This window comes from Mya arenaria, chromosome 14 (genome assembly GCF_026914265.1).
Source record: "Mya arenaria isolate MELC-2E11 chromosome 14, ASM2691426v1".
In the NCBI taxonomy this organism is placed as follows: domain Eukaryota; kingdom Metazoa; phylum Mollusca; class Bivalvia; order Myida; family Myidae; genus Mya; species Mya arenaria.
In genome coordinates, this window is record NC_069135.1 from 54,436,701 (window position 1) to 54,454,523 (window position 17,823).

General features: G+C 34.3%; 1 pseudogene; it reads right to left on the reverse strand.

Moving 5' to 3' along the window:
- LOC128216560 (dual serine/threonine and tyrosine protein kinase-like) overlaps positions 1–17,823 on the reverse strand; it is a 50,522-nt pseudogene that overhangs the window by 24,348 nt on the left and 8,351 nt on the right.

The following is a 17,823-nucleotide window of genomic DNA, read 5'->3' on the forward strand; positions in this document are numbered from 1 at the left end:
ATCAACAGGGGCTTAAATTACATTAAGTAAAGAAAACAAGAATATATATTTTCTATTATTTGTTAAAGCTGCACTCTCACAGATTAAACATTTTGACAACTGTTTTATTTTTTGTCTTCAAACCAGCCAATTTATGCGAAAGTGCAGGAAAACCAGTGGTATAAGACTGCTGACAAAACATCAGATTGCAGATTCTCATATAAGGTTCAAAAAATGATGTTTTATGCATTTTTCTTAAACCAATAATTACACTTTTAGCCATAAATTAATAATTTTCGGACGTAAATATGTAAATCTGCCATCTGATATTTTGTCAGCAGTCTTATATCACTGGTTTACAGATATTTACGTGGAAATGGACTCATTCCACGCCAAAAAATAAAAAGGTTGTCAAAATGGTAAATCTGTGAGAGTGCAGCTTTCAAAGAAACCAAACATGATTTTTGAAAAGAAGAACAGATTTTGAAATGTATGTACATTGAATAGAATTGAATTGATTACAGAAAAAACAGTATGGAAGAAATAAATACCATAATGATAATATTGTTGTATGAAATTTAATTATCATAAAAAATGGGGCATAGATTTAAATATATAACGCCTCCAACATAAATGACGCAACGCCATTGGTCCAGGACTGGTCACATGGTGACCCCATATGATTCCATATATTGGGTCACCAAATTCATATCTTACCAAAATGGCGTCATTATTTTTCCGATTCCAATGAATGAATGAAACATTTCACATGTAAACAAATTTTTCCATATTGGGTCACCAAATTTATATCGTACCAAAATGATGTCTACTTTCTGATTCCAATGAATATTTTGATGAATATTAATGAAACATTCAAACATGTAAACAGGTTGTCAACGCGATATATATGTTATGGGGCTTATTAAATAGTTGACGTGATATGGGATATTCTGGGCGCAGGAAACCATATTCTGGTTCGAGCTTTGCTCTCACCCAATATGGTTTCTTTTGCCCCGTAAATCCCATATCGGGTCACCTACTAACTCCGTAACCTATAGTCCATAGACAGGTCAGGTAAAATTATAATAAAACCTCCAAGGCAATTTTAGATATATGGCTAATCACCTCTGTCATTCATATGTATTAAGACTTTATGCATCATATCAATAATATACAACTCTTTGATTAAAATGATAACAAGCAATGCACGAAACTTGTCCAAATATTGGGTTAATTTGTTACTGTGGTCATCACGCCTGGTGATCAGACCTTGTCCAAATGCTGGGTTATACAGCGGTCAACACAACCATGGTCAATGCTGATGGACAAAGAAAATAGTGGCTTAAAGCTGCACTCTCACAGATTGACCATTTTAACAACTTTTTTTCTTTTTTGTCTTGGAAAGAGCAAATTTTTGCGTAACTATCTGCAAAACAATGATATAAGATTGCTGACAAAAAATCAGATCGTATATTTGCATATTTCCTTTCGAAAATTAATGTTTTATGGCTTAAACCGATAGTAACGGTTTAAGAAAAATGCATAAAAAATCAATTTATGAACTTATATGCGATATGATTTTTTTGTCAGCAGTCTTATATAACTGGGTTCCATGGATTTACGCAAAAATTGTCTCGTTCCAAGACAAAAACTAAAAAAGTTGTCAAAACGAACGTTCAATCTGTGAGAGTGCAGCCTTAAAGGGACTTAATTCACAGTCAGAAAAACGACAACAAAAAATAATAATTCATGTGAATTGCTAAGTTCCCTATACGAGCATAATTGTGGCTAGAATGGTCTCCTGCTCTACTGGTGTTGTTTTTTCAGTCAATAAAGGGAAATAATTCAAACTTTACTAAAGCCAGAGTTTAGCCCTTGCTAACCATGTGCATATTGTTTCTTTCAACGTACGGTCTAAGTTTCATGTGAATAACTTAAATGGCTTCACATTCTTTGTGTTATTTCAAAGGTGAAGGTAATTATGTATTTGCCAGCCATTTCGATGACACCTTGAATGCTATCACCAATAACTAGACTGTTTTCTTCTGAATACCAACAAGCTAAGAATGTTTAAACAAATTACATAAACTTTAGTTGTACTTATTGTTTGATAATGTTCTCTTTGTTTTTGGTTCAAACAATAACTTCCTATATCAGAGTGATAACAATATTAGAATGGGCCAATCAACCATTCAATAACTAGTACTGTGCGAATAAGTTACAATGCTATTAAATTTAACCCACAATTTTTATTGAACGTTGTCATTGACACCACGGCATAAAACAGTGACATCATCCACAGACCATGTGAAAGAAATAATACACTTGCACTAAAGTGCTTGTAAATAGTCTTATTATCACCGGCTGTGGGTGCCTCAACTATTACGAGTAAAATACATCGCATGCGATAACATACTTGTTTGAGTGCCTCTGTGGTGGAGTTGCTATCCGGGTGCTCCTGCTCGACTCTTTCGAGGCTTTCAAGGCATCGGGTCAACGTACCTGGAAATAACAAAGATGTTACGATTTTATTTATATTTTCAATGAACATTTTCAGCATGCGTTTGATTAGTATATTTGTTTTTCTTTTAAATGTTGTTTACATATCGATTTACTTTTAAGTAAATTTTAGGGGTTTTGTGCATCAAATAATCTGTTAAAGATGTGCTACTTTAACCGATTACCCGATATTGTACAATTTTCCATGACTTAGCGATTATGGACAAATTTCTGACCGATTTTTTTTACCATTTTCTGGTACAGAAATTTGTCCTGCATGGTCAAAACCGGTCCAGACAGCAAATTGTTGGTTTTTTGGAGGCCAGGTTATAATACTCATAGCTGAAGGTGTTGACATGAAAGAACATTGACATACTATAAGGCTGTTGCTCTTACAAATCTATTATAAAAAAGTTTGAGCTACCGTAATTCACCTTAGAGTTCGGACACTCTAAATATTCGGACACCCATAATTATTTTCCAAAATAATTTATTTTGCGTACCTAATTTTCGGACACCCAAAGGACATCAATCATAACTTTCACAGTTACCAAGTTTCACAGACGAAGATTATTGATTTTTATCTTTCAAACTTGTACCACACTTATAGACCGTATGAAGCAATAATCGTACAATTATACATTAATCCTGCATAGCAATGGCCATGATTAGTTACTACCCATCCTAAACGATTTATTGCCTGTTGAAAAGGAAGTGTGATATATTTATTTGAGGATTAAACAAACAACAAGGGCAATCAAGGGATTAAGAAAACATTGACATGGCATGTTTGTAAAACGATCTGCCAATAAGCTTTCAAACTTGTACCACACGACTATATGAAGCAATAATCGTACAGTTATACATTAATCCTGCATAGCAATGTCCATGCTCTCCACGAGATCCTCGTGTGTATAACTGTGAGTTATGTGACGTCACACAGTGTGACTCTTTGATCTGAAGCCGATAGAATGTGTTTATTCAGTTCAATGCATGTATAAAATGGTGTTTAAGGGGATTTTAATTAACTTGATGAAGGATTTACACTTATAGGCGTAATAAATAAGTTTATGTCCATTGATTACTACGGATAAATTAATAAGTTGTTAAATGCAAACATGAAGAAAAAGGCAGGTTTAACATATATGTAAATAGAATGTAAAAATTGGTAATTTTCTATGAATTCGGACAGCGAAAAAAATAATTAATTTAAGGTGTCTGTACTCTAAGGTGAATTTAGTAAATTGAATAATATAAACTTCTTTAAGGTTTTTTTTTTTACTTTAGATAGAAATTATCTTTATGATAATCACAATATACCATTTTTCATTTATCAAAATTCAATTTATTTAGTATGTATTTTGGCTAATTAAAATAAGCTACTTAAGCCTGTTAAGCTTAAGAAGTTTCGAGAAATTGGGGCCTCAGGTTTAGTCAGCAACCTCTGTTATTTAACTTGTATAATTACCGTATTTTCTCGACTATAAGGCGATTCGCTTATAAGACGGCCCCCTAACTTTGCCCATGAAATCTGGTGCTTTTTGTTTCGACTCGCTTATAAGACGGGGTCAATTTTTAAGCAAATCTAAAATGCTAAAATTCTTCCTAATGTGTAAAAATGTTCAAGCTCAACGGACAATTATCGACTTTCGCGGTAACTGTTTTTGTTTTACCCAAAGGAAATGGCGGTCAACTGTGAGCTCTCTATTTGGAGGTAGGTTAAAAATGAGTACATAAGTTTGCAGGACAGGTCGTTACTTATCGGAATTGTAATAATTCATCAATAACAACATATGTATGTTTTAGTTTTTTTTTATTGAAGACACCAATGAAGTTCTTCGGCAAAATAAATGGCTTCAATAACATAACTGCGAAAAGCCGAGGCATGAATAGGTGTTTGTTTTATAGCAATAATGCTTTAGGCAATATTGTCCCTTGATTGGCGACGAACATAAAGGATTCATATTCACATTGCCATTTGTTTGCTTAATCAAATTGACAGTTAGGTACCTACATCATATTAAGATTCCAATTTATTGATTTGATATAACTGTCAAACTAATTATACTGACACGCGCCATGAGAAAAAATGCAGATATAACGGTACACTGTGTGACGTCAGAGCACGCGCGGTGAAGAGATTTTGTGTTGTTGTTTACTTAATTGCCCCATACTTGTATCAGCAGGTATCAGCAGACGATATACTGGATAGACGAATACCCTTTGTAAAATTTTACTGATTTTGACTTGAATCTTTTTTTAATATTTTATCGACCCGCTTATAAGACGGGTCCCCTACTTTGGGGGTAAAAATCGGGACCCAATTTCCCCGTCTTATAGTCGAGAAAATACGGTATATCGATGTTCCTCCAACCATAAGCGTGCAGTATATTTTTATTGATAGCACTGTAATTTATCTGGATGCTAGTTACTGAATGCTTTAGCTCCACCTCTGCATGCTAGTTACTGAATGCTTTAGCTCCATCTACATTTCCATTCCCATATTGGTGTTGTAATAATGTAAAGATTGTACAACAAAGTTAACCTATTACCAAGGTCGTGAAGTGCATTGTAAAGTGTATACTAGTTTAAAAAGGCCGATATTCCATGGGCACACTTTCCATGTCTACTGCCTGCATCCATTGGCTGCTGTCGACATTTTAAAATGGACACCATTTGCCATTTCATCGAGTGATTTTAGCAGACACAGATTAGACACTGGTCGGAATTGGGCATGTAAAAGCAGGTACAATGAACAGACCCAACAGTAATAATCTGGTTGATATTATTCTATGCAGACAGTTGACACGAATAGCGAGTACTTGGAATATCAGCATTAGTCATCAACTTCTGGTTATTTAACTTGGACATGTTATAGCTATGACATGCGATGTCTCAAGGGGGGGGGGGGGGGGTCAGCAAAAAATGGAAAGAGTCTTTAAACAAGAGGGCCATGATGGCCCTAAATCGCTCACCTGAGTAAAAGAGTTTAACCTTTGTTATTAATATAGCTTGTTTCTCAAAGAATATTGAACAAGAGCTGTCAAAGTATGTGACAAATGCCCCCCAATGTGGCATTGATTTATGAACAAGTACATAAAAAGTTGATCTTGCCTTTATGTGTCAAATACATATTGCAAGTTATATTAAATTGCCTCTGAGCATAGAAAAGAAACCAATCATACTAAATGACAGCCAACACTCTTTATGTCCTCATATTCAGCATTCCATTGTGAATAAACACTTAGTGTATCTTTCACCTTAGAGGTAGGGACATGGGTCTTGCACACAACACGTTGTCTTGGTATGTCGAAAACATATGGCAAGTCATTTTAAAATCTGTCCATATAAGAGTAAGTCACAGCGCGGACAGGACAGCCTATATTTTCCTTCAGGTTGCCATGGCAACCAGAGTTCTGCATGGAATTATTTTTTTTGAACAATTTTAAAAAGCACCAACCAAGGATCATTCCTATGAAGTTTCATCAAAATTGTCAAAGCGGTTTAGGAAAAGAAGATGATTGTAACCAATTGTTGACACTTTTCCTTTAGGTTGCCATGTCAACCAGAGTTCTACATGGAATTAATTTCTTTGAACAATTTTGAAAAAGCACCAACCAAGGATCATTCCTATGAAGTTTCATTAAAATTGTCAAAGCGGTTTAGGAGAAGAAGATGATTATAACCAATTGTTGACATTTTCCTTTAGGTTGCCATGGCAACCGGGCCAAACAAAATTATGTGAACAAATTTAAGAGAGGTCCATGCAAGGACACTTCAAACCAAATTTGCTGAAGATCTATCAAGGGGTTCATGCGAAGAAAATGTTAAGTTTTTTTACTAATTTTAGCTCTGGTGGCCCTTAAAAGGGGCCAAACAAAATTATTTGAAAAGACCTGACAGAGGCCCATGCTAGGATGCTTCAGACTTGAAGATCCATCAAGCAGTTAATAAGATCAAGTTGTTTAAAGGTTTTTCTATTTTTTGCTCTGGTGACCCCTAAAAGGGGCCAAACAAAACCATTTGAACAAAGTTGAGAGAGGACCATGTAAGGATGCTACATATCAAGTATGGAGTCATTCTGACCTTTACTTTCAGAGGAAAAGATGTTTAAGTGACAAGACAATGTAAAAACAAATAACCCCTGAGCAAGGCCAATTTGACCCCGGGACAATAATTTGAATATCTTTGTTGTAGGTCCACTAGGTTACACTATATACCAAATATGAAAGCTCTAGGTCTTATATTTTGGAGAAGAGGATTTTTAAAGTTTTATTATATAAGACTATATAAAAATATTGAAAACCTAAGCCTATGAACACGGGGCGTGACCAATTTCGACCCCAGGGCTAAAGTTTGAACAATCTTAATAGTGGTCCGATAAACAATGCTTCATACCAAATATCTAAGGCCTTCGCCTTTTGGTTCTGGAGAAGAAGATTTTATAAGTTTTCATCATATACATATATAAGGAAACCTATGACCGCCCGGGTGGGGCCATTTTTTGACCCCAGGGCCAAAGATTGAACAATATTGGTACAAGTCAACTAGATGATACATCATGCCAAATATCTAAGCTCTTGTCACTACTTGATTTTACGTGTGTATCTATATATGTATATTTGTTATTAATTGTTGTATGTGGCCCATATTGAAAATTGGTATGTGTACTAAATATGTTATCCAGTTTAAATTAAGACGTTGCTTGTCTTTGTGAGTTCGGAGAAGATTTTTTAAGTTTTCACTATAACACATATAGAGAAAACCCATCAGCCCCGGGGTGTGGCCAATTTTGACCCAAGGGCCATAATTTGAACAAACTTTGTAGAGGTCCACTAGACGATGAATCATGCCAAATATCTAAGCTCTAAGCCACGTACATTCAGAGGAGATGATTTTTGAAGTTTTCACTATAAACATATAGAGAAAACCCATGACCCCCGAAGGGGGTGGGGCCAATTTTGACCCCAAGGCCATAATTTGAACAATCTTTGTAGAGGTCCACTAGACGATGAATCATGCCAAATATCTAAGCTCTAGTCCAAGTAAGTTCAGAGGAGAAGATTTTTGAAGTTTTAACTATAAACATATAGAGAATACCCTAACCCCCCTGGGCGGGGCCAATTTTGACCACAGGGCCATAATTTGAACAATCTTTGTAGAGGTCCACTAGACGATGAATCATGCCAAATATCTAAGCTCTAAGCAACGTAAGTTCAGAGGAGATTTTTGATTTTTTTTAATATAAACATATAGAGAAAACCCATGACCACCCAGGGGCGGGGCCAATTTTGACCACAGGGCCATAATTTGAACAATCTTTGTAGAGGTCCACTAGACGATGAATCATGCCAAATATCTAAGCTCTAGTCCAAGTAAGTTAAGAGGAGAAGATTTTTGAAGTTTTAACTATAAACATATCAAGTATACCCATGAACCCCTGGGGCGGGGCCAATTTTGACCCAAGGGCCATAATTTGAACAATCTTTGTAGAGGTCCACTAGACGATGAATCATGCCAAATATCTAAGCTCTAGTCCAAGTAAGTTCAGAGGAGAAGATTTTTGAAGTTTTAACTATAAACATATTGAGAATACCCTAACCCCCCTGGGCGGGGCCAATTTTGACCCCAAGGCCATAATTTGAACAATCTTTGTAGAGGTCCACTAGACGATGAATCAAGCCATATATCTAAGCTCTAAGCAACGTAAGTTCAGAGGAGATTTTTGATTTTTTTTAATATAAACATATAGAGAAAACCCATGACCACCCAGGGGCGGGGCCAATTTTGACCACAGGGCCATAATTTGAACAATCTTTGTAGAGGTCCACTAGACGATGAATCATGCCAAATATCTAAGCTCTAGTCCAAGTAAGTTAAGAGGAGAAGATTTTTGGAGTTTTAACTATAAACATATCAAGTATACCCATGACCCCCCGGGGCGGGGCCAATTTTGACCCCAAGGCCATAATTTGAACAATCTTTGTAGAGGTCCACATGACGATGAATCATGCCAAATATCTAAGCTCTAGTCCAAGTAAGTTCAAAGGAGAAGATTTTTGGAGTTTTAACTATAAACATATCAAGTATACACATGACCCCCCTGGGCGGGGCCAATTTTGACCCCAAGGCCATAATTTGAACAATCTTTGTAGAGATCCACTAGACGATGAATCATGCCAAATATCTCAGCTCTAGTCCAAGTAAGTTCAAAGGAGAAGATTTTTTAAGTTTTCACTATAAACATATAGAGAAAACCCATGACCCCCCGCGGCGGGGCCAATTTTGACCCAAGGGCCATAATTTGAACAATCTTGCTAGAGGACCATTTGGTGATCCTACCTACCATATATCAACGGCCTAAGCCTTGTGGTTTGGGAGAAGAAGATTTTTAAAGTTTTTCTTTTCCATTGCCATGGCAACCAGAGTTCTGCATGGAATTCAATTATTTGAACAATTTTCAAAGGGGACCACCCAAGGAACATTCATGTGAAGTTTGGATGAAATTGGCTAAGCGGTTTATGAGGAGATGTCGTTTAAAGTAAAAGTTTACGGACGGACGGACGCCGGACAAATTGTGATCACAAAAGCTCACCTTGTCACTATGTGACAGGTGAGCTAAAAAGGGCTTTCATTTCTGAAAATTTAGACGCGTAAATGATTCAAACAATATGAAACAAACATAATTAAAGCATCATCACAAACATTCATATTCCATAAGATTCATTTATATTTATTTCTTTTTCTTTTTGGGGAAAAAATGTCTCAAAACAGAGCAAAAATATACTTTTTTTTAAATAAGGTGGAGCTGAATTCTAGCCACTGCTAACAAAGGTGAAAATTAAAGCCCTGGGTCAACATGTGCACCAAGTTTCATATTGATATCTTATTGTCATCATTAACATGTGCGCCAAGTTTCATATTGATATCCTATTGTCAAAGTCAACATGTACACCAAGTTTCATATTGATATCTAATATTGTCAAAGTCAACATGTGCGCCAAGTTTCATATTGATATCCTATTGTCAAAGTCAACATGTACACCCAAGTTTCATATTGATATCCTATTGTCAAAGTCAACATGTGCGCCAAGTTTCATATTGATATCATATTGTCAAAGTCAATATGTGCACCAAGTTTCATATTGATATCCTATTGTCAAAGTCAACATGTGCACCAAGTTTCATATTGATATCTTATTGTCAAAGTCAACATGTGCGCCAAGTTTCATATTGATTTCTTATTGTCAAAGTCAACATGTGCGCCAAGTTTCATATTGATATCTTATTGTCAAAGTCAACATGTGCGCCAAGTTTCATATTGATATCATATTGTCAAAGTCAACATGTGCACCAAGTTTCATATTGATATCTTATTGTCATTGTCAACATGTGCGCCAAGTTTCATATTGATATCCTATTGTCAAAGTCAATATGTGCGCCAAGTTTCATATTGATATCTTATTGTCAAAGTCAATATGTGCACCAAGTTTCATATTGATACCTTATTGTCATTGTCAACATGTGTGCCAAGTTTCATACAAATATATTATTGTCATTGTCAACATGTGCGCCAAGTTTCATATTGATATCCTATTGTCAAAGTCAATATGTGTACCAAGTTTCATATTGATATCCTATTTTCAAAGTCAATATGTGCACCAAGTTTTATATTGATATCTTATTGTCATTGTCAACATGTGTGCCAAGTTTCATATTGATATCTTATTGTCATTGTCAATATGTTTACCAAGTTTCATACTGGTATCTTATTGTCATTGTCAACATGTGCGCCAAGTTTCATATTGATATCTTATTGTCATTGTCAACATGTGTGCCAAGTTCATATTGATATCTTATTGTCATTGTCAATATGTGCGTTAAGTTCCATATTGATATCTTATTGTCATTGTCAACATGTGAACCAAGTTTCATATTGATATCTTATTGTCTTTGTCAACATGTGCGCCAAGTTTCATATTGATTTCTTACTGTCAACATCAACATTTATACTAAGTTTCATATTGATATCTTATTGTCATTGTCAACATGTGCACCAAGTTTCATATTGATTTCTTACTGTCAACATCAACATTTATACTAAGTTTCATATTGATATCTTATTGTCATTTGTCAACATGGGTACTAAGTTTCATATTGATATCCTAATATTTTTACATTTTCAACATTGTTATTATAATCAATATAAAACAATTTTCACAATAATGATTAAGACACAATAACCAGTGACTGCAGGCTACGAAAACACTTACTTAACATTTTTTGTCACAACATCTTAAAATAATTTTATGTGCCAGTACTTTATATCATGCCTTACAAAGGCAAAATAAAAAGGGCCTTTTGCAATTTAAAATCTAATCATAAACCTAAGAGTCTGTAGGTTTGATCCCCACCAGGAGATCAAGCTTTCTCCCACCTCAGATAAGTAGATCCAAAAATTTTATCATGCTAGGAATTCTTATCTTGCCCACGAACTTTTTAATGGTCACCACTTTGTAATTACCTCCCTTTTTGAAGACTGTAGTATCATAGAAACCTTGTCTTGTGGCAATATTTACAATGCTTATTAATTATATCTTGCTTCAAAAGTCACGCACCTTTCAAGAAATAATGCTTCACTCTCCTCAAAACTAATTAAAGAGCGATTTGACTATTTACATAATCTGAATCACTGCGCACATAACCATGACAACCACGAATTATCACATATCCATACGCATTTATTTTCACAAAGCAGAGTTCCAGCAAAAATACATTTTTACCTAATTTTGTTTAACTGAGGTGGGAGAAACGTCGTTTCCGCAAATCACCCTACACTCGGGTTGAAATGAACCAATCTTACACTAACGGCCATGGAAGATACTTATATTCTCATGGCTTCGTGAAATGTACACCAATAGTATGTTTTAACCAAGGAAAGGGTCCATGGAGTAATTCTATAAGCTAAACAATTTCATCGAAATCGACCATAAAATAAATTAGTATAAACTAAACTAATTGAACAGTTACTGAACATAAGCTTTTCAGCAACTGCAACAAGTTACCAATCATTGGGTCCTCATTTGGAGATGGCAGTCCTGGTGGTAAAATTGAAAAAAATGAATTAAATAAGGTTAATGGGACGATGTGGCGAAGATGTTCACGACATGAGAGCAAGCGCAGTCACCATGGAACAACTAATTGATTAATTATTGTGTTTTAAATGTTGCACTCTGGGAACTACTATACAAAACTGTTCTTAATAATGCAAAAGATAATGTAGAATATTGACATGGGGATGGAGGGGTATATTTTTTTCATCCCACTGGATATGTTCTTGCTTGTTGCACCTTTCAAAATATAAACTTGACAATTTAAGGCTTCTTTAGAGGAAATACTGTATTTGCCGATTTGAGACCATCTGGTGTCTATTCCCTTTAAAGGTCTTAGTAAGTATTTACTAAAATAGATTAAAGTTTAATGCTAAGCAGAACCAAACTAATTTTGGTAAATGCATACTAAAAAAAACATAATGAGCTGAGCATATGAAATTATATATTCTTACCGGCCCAGCCTCTTTTTAAATCTACAGATTCACCTGATTAAAATTGACTATTGAATACTAAATAACTTTACAGTAGATTTGAAAATAACTGCCATCCCATTAGACAAAATATAATTTCGGACACTAATTAGGGCCGAGACTGTATTTAAGTGATACTCAAGATGTCAAGATTTCCTTCCCACACACACAAGTATTATGTCATGACTTTTTTTAGATCATCTTAATATCATGATTTAATGTATATATCATTGTATTTACAAGTGGCAAACACTGCAATTTGATATCATGCACACTCATGGCATAAGTTTGACGTTTTTTACTATTATAAATATAACGTTCAAATAAACATATTTTACGCATTGATCAGTCAAATTGACAAAAATTAAACACTAAAACTTTCTCCTATGATAATAAGCTATCATCTTCAAAAGCTTTCGCAATTTTTCAAAAACGACAAAGTGGTTTAAATTTTATACATAAACTTTCGTAATTTTCAACCAATTAAGGTTCATAGAACATTTGCTAATTACAATTGGAAGGACAACTTCTGAATTGTATGTTATATTTTAGTGTTTACATCCTCAAAACAGGTGCTTTCATAAGATAAGTGTCGATAAATTGAAGATGTAGATGACATTGAACTTTTAACCTATGAACGAGGAAAAGCAATAAATTGTGTGGTTATGTGTTAAACAAGACTATTTACCGCCTTAAAATATTGGTTAAAGCTGCGCTCTCACAGATTGAAGGTTTTGACAACTTTTTTAATTTTTGTCTTGGAACGAGCCAATTTTTGCGAAAATTTATGGAAACCAGTTATATAAGACTGTTCATGCAAAAATTTGCTTTTTCCTAAAGAAAAAAGAAAAAGTTGTCAAAACGGTATATCTGTGAGAGTGCAGCTTTAAAGGTTTCAAGTTTTTAACAAAACAAGAGCTGTCGTAAGACAGCGCACTCAGCTATGCCGCTTTGACTTAGAAGTGAATACAATCACGATGTAATATGTGCCTGTCAAAAGCAATAAAACAAACAAATTGAAAAGTGAACAAGAATCTTCGAATAGTCGAGCTAAAAATAAATAAAACTCTAATGTGATGCAGTTACTCTCATATGCATAATAATAACTCTAAAACAAAATAAATAAATGAAACATGTAAAGAGAGCGATTCCAATGCTTATAAAAGGTGGATGATATAAAACAACAAGTTATCACTGACAGTGAATAGTGCCCCCACAATGAGCATTAACACCGGTAATGTGTTAGTCAAATATGACCAAAAAAAACACATTTAAAAGATAACACTGATGACTTTCAGTTGGTTATTTACGTTCCTCAATATCTGTTAGTTTTTATTCTTATTAAATATTGCATGATTTAAACATTAAATGTTGACAAAAAACAACCATATAACACACTTTTTTTCTGATCTCATATTACACAGCAGCCTAATAAAAGCTGCACTCTCACAGATTGAACATTTCGACAACTTTTTTGGTCTTAGAACAAGCCATTTTTGTGAAAATGCAAGGAAACCAGTAATATATTAGACTGCTGACCAAAATCAGATTGCAAGTTTTCATATTTATGCTAAAAAATGATCTTTGATGCATTTTTCTTAAAGCCCTTGTATATAACGCTTAATTGTAAACATTTGTTTACGAACGTGAAAACTGCAAACTCAGATCGTTTGCCAGCAGTCATATGTTTCCAGGCGTTATTTTTAGGTAAGTATTAGCTGACATTCCACAACAAAAAAAAAAGTTGTCTAAACGGTCATTCTCGGAAAATGCAGCTTTAAATCACTAGGCTTGTAATATTTTTGAAGTATAATTTGTATGATAAAAAAAAATGTCATTACATTGAGCAAATATTGTCCAACCCCAATACTAAAAGTTCTGTGGTACAATTTGGGTAAAGCTGCCAAAAAAAACGCTAGTCTTACAAAAAATGAAACAATTGTTTCAGAAGTTTTATGTATATTTTTGCGTGGCCTTCATATCTTAATCTTGTTGTATTTATCATTTTGATATGAAGTGGATTTCCCCTTATCACCCAAACAATAGTTACACGTGAGTCATATTCAAGTACTATATATATTTAATCTGGTGATTAAGCATAAGCATTAAATAATAAAATAAATTCATTTATTTATAGATTTGTGTAGCCTAACCTGTTAATTATGATCCACATTTATTTTGGTAAAAAAATTATGCAGGAAACATTGAATTAACTTTATAAATCAGGGGTCCTAAAACCCCACATTTTGCCTGGATGAGTCTCGAACTGATTTTGACCTTACTGTACTGATGCAGTATAATAAAATTGGTTAAAAATCTGGCTTTTTTTTGTTGATGTTATTTCAATTTCCGTCCCTTACAACTAAGTCAGTAAAAATTGAAGAAATTGTAATACACAAACAGTGTTTGTCATTCACACATCCTCAAATACCAGGGGACATCATTGAGGGTGATACAAACCATAACTTCTGTGTAAGCGGTCTGTGTTAATAGTTTAAGCCCAGAATTATAGTTATTCGGGTTTTCCCAGCCTAATCCTCCGGTACAAATAAAATTAAACCGTTGTTATATACACACTTTACTTCGGAGACAATAGAGTCATTGGACTGTTACATGAATTTTAATAGCTCGATATTCACCTTTTATTTGTAACGGCATGGGAAAACCCAGTTAAGTTAATTCCGGGCTATATATATTGACTTCAATGTTTTATTACATCAAATAGATGTCTTCAATACCCCATATTTTTCTAATGTAAACAATCATCACACTTTTGCTACAAAGAGCAATTATCATTAATTTAAAGAATATAATATGTCATTGTTAATCCCAGAAAGCCATAAAATTCCAAATTAATTAACCTAGGCATGCTCAAATTATGTAGGATTTTAACAGCAACATGCTTGGTTTACTACAGAGACTGACCTATTGAGTGCGGTGCTTACATCATTTTAAAGAAAAATCGTTGTAGCCTTTTGTAGCAAATGGCAATGAAGGTGATCGCCACCCAATATCCAATGGTCCAAATAAGAACAAGCCAGGCAGTGAAGCCCTGAACTGGTAAAATAGTTTCCAGGCTTGCTTAAAGCTGCACTCTTACAGATTGACCATCTTGGCAACTTCTTTTATTTTTCTGTCTCAAAATGATCCAAATTTAGTAAAAATGTCTGGAAACCTGAGGGATAAAAGACTGCTGACAAAAAGTCAGATCACAGTTTTTCATATTTACGTTTGAAAATTGATGTTATATGCCGATAAACTCATTTTTCCATAAATCTTTTGGTTCAACGCCTTCAGACATAAAACATCCATTTTTTACTGTAAATATGAAAAACTGTGATCTGCATTTTTTTTAGTAGTCATATATCAGGTTTCCAGACATTCATGAAGAATTTGGCTTTTTCCAACACAAAAAATACAAAAAGTTCATTGCGAAAATTGTAAACCAGCTTCCCTGCCACAGCCTGGTTTGATCCCCCCAGCACAATCAAACTCTTGTATTTGTCTCATGCAGGTCGTTGACCTTGTTTAATCAACACATACCTGTATATGAATCTCGGAGAATATTGACAGAGCTGACAAGCTTCCCGGCCACAGCCTGGTTCAGTCCCCCGAGCACGAGCTCTTGTATCTGTCCCGTGCAGATCTTCAATCCCTTGTAGGTAATTATCTCCCCTTTCTCATTGAAATCGACACCTATAATTAGAAAGATCACAACACAACTCTGTTAATGTTTTAGCGGGGATTGGGGTGTGTGGGGGGGAGGGGGGGGGGGGTAAGTGGGGTGCAGTGAGATTAAAAAAAAAACAGTAGGTAACTTCCAAAAGAAAGGGTTTTGAAAGTCTTTGAGTTTACACCTGGTGACCTGGGAAATAATACCCAAAAGGAATTTTCGTACATTTCTAGAACACTTCAGATCTTAGGAATTTTTACAAATTCCCCCCCCCCCCCCGGTATACGTTTTAAACAACTATAGTTCATATTGTGCAAAAGGATATATGTAGATCTATTATAACTACGTTGAAACTCACACAAAATGCCTTCAGTTCCTATTACTCTTAGAAAGATACATGTTGACTATACTGAAAAATGTTCTTATTCAATTTTGTAAACCCTTATACAAGTAATGATTGTAGTTTCGGTTTTCTTATAAAAGCCCATTGATGTATTGTCTTTTAGTCTACAATCTTCAAGTGCATAATCCATTACATATATATATATTTACATGCTGAATAAACTTCCTCTTCCCGCAATGCTTCTATTCATAAAGTAGTATTTTAACCAAAGAGTTATTGAAAAGTGTTGCAATAGGCCTTTTTTATATCATCCTTTTAGCCTCATGGGGATCAAGATCAGTGCGTGTATGCTATGTGTTAAATCACTTCATCGATGCTACGTCATATGGTAACATGTTGCTTCCAATGAAGACTTTAGAATGTAACTTCACTATTTCTTCACCACTTTTAAATGAATCATAGCACAGTCTACGCTACTTACAGAGCCCCGTCTTCGATCTTTTACCAGAGTATAATTGAAAGTTTAGTTTCTTAAAACACTTCCACAATTACCTTTGAACAAAACTGGTCGTGTGACGCTCGATCCATTATTTTGGAAACAGGTTTGTTAAAGTGTTTGATGAAACTAATCAACTAATCAAACTCCAGTAATGAAACAAAAGCGGGCATAGACTGCCCCTTGTTTCTTTTAAAATGGTGAAGAAAAATAAAAGTTACCTTTGTTAGACAAGTCTTCATTCGCAGCAAAATAAACATTTGCCTTCTGACGTAGCATGTATGACGCAATTTATTCACGTAAAATACACAGTGAACAAGCGCACCCTTCTGCCTTTCATAGACTGTAAATATTATTTGTATTGCTTTATTATTAAAACTTATATATATAGTATGGCCATCAATAAATTTAAACTAAATATTTGGCAATTAAACAGACTTCCTTAAATTTTATGTCAAATTTCAGGCCTTTTTCTGCACCAATTTCTGGAAAAAGACCATATATAGACATTTTTGGAAAATTTCTGTGGCTAAATATGCCATTTTGAGAATAAAATAATCACTTGATATAAAATTTTGGGAAAATTTACAGATAAAGAACAAGCTTTACTATCTCCTGCAAATGAGGAAATAATAAAAATATTAGTTTCGTTACAATGATTTTTGAAATTCAATAATCCCCAAAAATTTCAATCACACAATTCATTAGAATGTTGAATAAACAATTACAAAAATGCCCCTATACATGTATGTTCAAATGAGAAAATCCCTTTCTTTAATTGTTATTAACACTTTAAGCCCTAAAACATCAATTTTTAATGTAATAAAAATAAAAACTGCGATCTGATCTTTTGTCAGCCGTCTAATATGTATCATTGGTTTCAAGACATCTAATTAAAAAAAAATGGCTCATTTCAAGACAAAAAAAAAGTTGTCAAAATGGTCAATCTGTTATAGGGCAGCTTTAAACTTGTTAAATAATGCATGAGATAAAGCAAAAAAAAAAATCACATGAATGCATTCATAAGTTTGTGATTGATTACATGAGTACCACAAAACATCACATGTAAATGATTGATTTTAAAATACATGTACATATATGTGAATTTATACAAAACAACTTATGCTGACTGATAAGACCTATTATTTACGAAGAAAGAGAACGAAATTTAAAAATAAAACGGCCAATAACTTTTGAAAAACTGATTTTGACTCTTGAAAATCAGACCTCAAGAGTCATTGAGTCTTGGG